The sequence below is a fragment of the Schistocerca serialis genome, chromosome 4 (assembly GCF_023864345.2).
Source record: "Schistocerca serialis cubense isolate TAMUIC-IGC-003099 chromosome 4, iqSchSeri2.2, whole genome shotgun sequence".
Classification (NCBI taxonomy): Eukaryota; Metazoa; Arthropoda; class Insecta; order Orthoptera; family Acrididae; genus Schistocerca; species Schistocerca serialis.
This window is the reverse complement of record NC_064641.1, coordinates 415,429,727-415,434,726: the sequence shown is the minus strand read 5'-3', so window position 1 is coordinate 415,434,726 and position 5,000 is coordinate 415,429,727. Positions and strand designations below refer to the sequence as shown.

The window sequence follows — 5,000 nt, the reverse complement described above, 5'->3', positions numbered from 1 at the left end:
TTGCCTGCTTTAAGCACTCTAATTTGTTCAAAGTAAACGTGCCGGCCCACCGAGACACTCAATAAAGAGCACCCTGGTAGGATTTCAACGGGGTCCGCCTCGGGACGCACGAGCACGCACGAGGCGGTCGCACGCCTTCGGCTCGCCCCACCGGCAGGACGTCCCACGATACATGCCAGTTAAACACCGACGGGCGGTGAACCAACAGCGTGGGACACAAATCCAACTACGAGCTTTTTAACCGCAACAACTTTAATATACGCTATTGGAGCTGGAATTACCGCGGCTGCTGGCACCAGACTTGCCCTCCAATAGATACTCGTTAAAGGATTTAAAGTGTACTCATTCCGATTACGGGGCCTCGGATGAGTCCCGTATCGTTATTTTTCGTCACTACCTCCCCGTGCCGGGAGTGGGTAATTTGCGCGCCTGCTGCCTTCCTTGGATGTGGTAGCCGTTTCTCAGGCTCCCTCTCCGGAATCGAACCCTGATTCCCCGTTACCCGTTACAACCATGGTAGGCGCAGAACCTACCATCGACAGTTGATAAGGCAGACATTTGAAAGATGCGTCGCCGGTACGAGGACCGTGCGATCAGCCCAAAGTTATTCAGAGTCACCAAGGCAAACGGACCGGACGAGCCGACCGATTGGTTTTGATCTAATAAAAGCGTCCCTTCCATCTCTGGTCGGGACTCTGTTTGCATGTATTAGCTCTAGAATTACCACAGTTATCCAAGTAACGTGGGTACGATCTAAGGAACCATAACTGATTTAATGAGCCATTCGCGGTTTCACCTTAATGCGGCTTGTACTGAGACATGCATGGCTTAATCTTTGAGACAAGCATATGACTACTGGCAGGATCAACCAGGGAGCTGCGTCAACTAGAGCTGAGCAGCCGGCCGCCCGGGAGTGTGTCCCGGGGGCCCGCGCGAACACGCAAGCGTCCGCTCAATTATTCTGCAAACAGGAGGAGGCTGAGCTCCCCTGCACAACACACCTCGAAACCCTCTCAGGTCCCGGCGGCGCGCAGCGCCGTCCTAAGTACTTGGTCGGGTTCGAGAGAGGCGCAATCGCCCGGAGTTAGGCGAGTAGACGCTTTAGGTGCGACCACCCGTGCTCCCAACTGAGCTTGCCGCTGCCGACAGAGGCCCGGGAGCGTGCTGTCGTGGCATTGCCGGCGGGAGACAACACGCGCCACCTACGGTGACCGGCAGCTCCAACGCCGGCGCCACAGAAGGACAAAAGCCCCACTTGGGTGCCGAAGCGAACTCTCCCAGCACAGCGCACGCGCCAACACGTCCGCACAGCTGCGATACAAACCACCTGCGAGAACCGCTGGGGCGACCGAGCAGCAGACGGCGTCGCGGCGCCGAGCGCCGGGCGGCGGCGCATCCTCAGCGCACAAAGTCCTCAATCGGACCAGCACACTGCAGATGGCCACCGCGCTTCGCACCGGGCCCGCGAGGACCTACTTTGGCCGCAAGGCGCCGCGAGCAGGGGGCGCCGGCGCGCAGCTGCGCCGCCTGCCGCGTCCGTCGGCCGGCGCGCCTGCCACTGGCCGCCCCCACCAGCCGGCTGTAGCGCGTGCGCCCACGCACCGCGCTGCCAGCACGCCGGGCGGCCCCCCCTCACCGGCCGGGGACGGTCCCACCCAGCCACCGCCGCGTATCGCCTCACACCCAGATCCCCTTTCACGTTCGTGGGCATGGTGGGTATCCCTGAAACAACCGGTTAATAGCTCGACCGATCGTCGCCAACACTGATTCACCTCTAGCGAGAACAACCGCACCACAACGGGTTACCAGTTGTTCATTTGCGTAACGTCACCAGCAAACGTACACGTCCATCGCCATTTGCAACGAGTATTGCATGCCTGTGTCAGGTGTCACAACACACTACGTCTGCCCACATAGACGCAACAACATGTGGACGCCTAGAGAACACGTGGAAGGTCGACCCCGTACGTATGCGGTGTCCATTGCGCGAACGACTGTCAGCCGGCCTCTGCAGCATGTCGCAGATGTGGAACACGGTGCAACATGCTATCACGGTGTGTGAGAAGAGACGACTACGTCCGAATACACGCTCCACTACATCAACAGACTGCTCATGCTGATCGCCATCCAGGGCGTCCGTTCCTCCCACACGTCTGTATGGCGTACCACACTGCAATCCAGCTCTTATAGGGAGACGACACGTAGCTGCGTGCACAATATTTGGACTGTATGGTCCGCCGTTGCTAGGCGCAGTCGTCATACGGCCACATGTGCCACGATGTATCATTCAGTACATACGGACCAATGTGCAGTACAGTTTGTGGGTTTTGCGTACATCGGCGGACAGGTGACAGGCCGTACCACAACGTAGGCTGAGTACGTCGGCATGCGAAGGGCGTTGAACATGCAAACTTCTCACCGACCAGCTTGCGAAGGCAGGGGGGAAGGGGGGGGGGGCATGTACGTCCTGCTGCTATCCACATTACAGTGTATAGCAGGAGCATGTGGAAAGTCAGCAACACCTGCAAGGTGTTTAACATGACGCGATACACAGGGGACCGGGCAGTGCGAGTAGCGAACTATATTGCGAGGGTTGCGGTTAGGCAACACTACACTAATTTAACGAGATGCATAACAATTACAGAGCAGGTTCAGCGACAACGTGCGTCAGGTTAAGGCGCAATATAGTTTTGGTTACGGCGCACTTTAGGTTAGGTTAAGGCATATTATAGGTTAGGTTAAGGCATATTATAGGTTAGGTTAAGGCATATTATAGGTTAGGTTAAGGCATATTATAGGTTAGGTTAAGGCATATTATAGGTTAGGTTAAGGCATATTATAGGTTAGGTTAAGGCATATTATAGGTTAGGTTAAGGCATATTATAGGTTAGGTTAAGGCATATTATAGGTTAGGTTAAGGCATATTATAGGTTAGGTTAAGGCATATTATAGGTTACGTTACGGCACAACATGGGTTACGTTACGGCACAACATGGGTTACGTTACGGCACAACATGGGTTACGTTACGGCACAACATGGGTTACGTTACGGCACAACATGGGTTACGTTACGGCACAACATGGGTTACGTTACGGCACAACATGGGTTACGTTACGGCACAACATGGGTTACGTTACGGCACAACATGGGTTACGTTACGGCACAACATGGGTTACGTTACGGCACAACATGGGTTACGTTACGGCACAACATGGGTTACGTTACGGCACAACATGGGTTACGTTAAGGCACAAATTAGGTTAGGTTAAGGCACAAACTAGGTTAGGTTAAGGCACAAACTAGGTTAGGTTAAGGCACAACGTAGGTTAGGTTAAGGCACAACGTAGGTTAGGTTAAGGCACAACGTAGGTTAGGTTAAGGCACAACGTAGGTTAGGTTAAGGCACAACGTAGGTTAGGTTAAGGCACAACGTAGGTTAGGTTAAGGCACAAATTAGGTTAGGTTAAGGCACAAATTAGGTTAGGTTAAGGCACAAATTAGGTTAGGTTAAGGCACAAATTAGGATAGGTTAAGGCACAAATTAGGTTAGGTTAAGGCACAAATTAGGTTAGGTTAAGGCACAAATTAGGTTAGGTTAAGGCACAAATTAGGTTAGGTTAAGGCACAAATTAGGTTAGGTTAAGGCACAAATTAGGTTAGGTTAAGGCACAACGTAGGTTAGGTTAAGGCACAACGTAGGTTAGGTTAAGGCACAACGTAGGTTAGGTTAAGGCACAACGTAGGTTAGGTTAAGGCACAACGTAGGTTAGGTTAAGGCACAACGTAGGTTAGGTTAAGGCACAACGTAGGTTAGGTTAAGGCACAACGTAGGTTAGGTTAAGGCACAACGTAGGTTAGGTTAAGGCACAACGTAGGTTAGGTTAAGGCACAACGTAGGTTAGGTTAAGGCACAACGTAGGTTAGGTTAAGGCACAACGTAGGTTAGGTTAAGGCACAACGTAGGTTAGGTTAAGGCACAACGTAGGTTAGGTTAAGGCACAACGTAGGTTAGGTTAAGGCACAACGTAGGTTAGGTTAAGGCACAACGTAGGTTAGGTTAAGGCACAACGTAGGTTAGGTTAAGGCACAAATTAGGTTAGGTTAAGGCACAAATTAGGTTAGGTTAAGGCACAAATTAGGTTAGGTTAAGGCACAAATTAGGTTAGGTTAAGGCACAAATTAGGTTAGGTTAAGGCACAAATTAGGTTAGGTTAAGGCACAACGTAGGTTAGGTTAAGGCACAACGTAGGTTAGGTTAAGGCACAACGTAGGTTAGGTTAAGGCACAACGTAGGTTAGGTTAAGGCACAACGTAGGTTAGGTTAAGGCACAACGTAGGTTAGGTTAAGGCACAACGTAGGTTAGGTTAAGGCACAACGTAGGTTAGGTTAAGGCACAACGTAGGTTAGGTTAAGGCACAACGTAGGTTAGGTTAAGGCACAACGTAGGTTAGGTTAAGGCACAACGTAGGTTAGGTTAAGCACAACGTAGGTTAGGTTAAGGCACAACGTAGGTTAGGTTAAGGCACAACGTAGGTTAGGTTAAGGCACAACGTAGGTTAGGTTAAGGCACAACGTAGGTTAGGTTAAGGCACAACGTAGGTTAGGTTAAGGCACAACGTAGGTTAGGTTAAGGCACAACGTAGGTTAGGTTAAGGCACAACGTAGGTTAGGTTAAGCACAACGTAGGTTAGGTTAAGGCACAACGTAGGTTAGGTTAAGGTACAATATAGGTTAGGTTAAGGTACAATATAGGTTAGGTTAAGGTACGATATAGGTTAGGTTAAGGTACGATATAGGTTAGGTTAAGGTACAATATAGGTTAGGTTAAGGTACAATATGGCGTAGGTTCAGATACACATTGTTGTAGGGAAAGGTGTATTGGGGGGGGGGCGGCGGCAGGTTCGTTGATAGTGATTATCGTAATTGGATGCCTGCGGTATTATCTGATTTGTCACGTCAGGATGCACTTTTGGCTCATGACAGGCGGCGCTCCAATTC

General features: G+C 51.0%; 1 non-coding gene across 1 annotated transcript in view; it reads right to left on the bottom strand.

Annotated features, from left to right (window-relative positions):
• Positions 1-875, bottom strand: part of LOC126476825 (small subunit ribosomal RNA) — a 1,909-nt gene extending 1,034 nt beyond the window's left edge. The window contains exon 1 of the ribosomal RNA XR_007587264.1: positions 1-875. This exon is cut by the window's left edge and continues 1,034 nt beyond it. This is a non-coding gene — a ribosomal RNA (small subunit ribosomal RNA).
• Between the last annotated feature and the right edge of the window lie 4,125 nt (positions 876-5,000).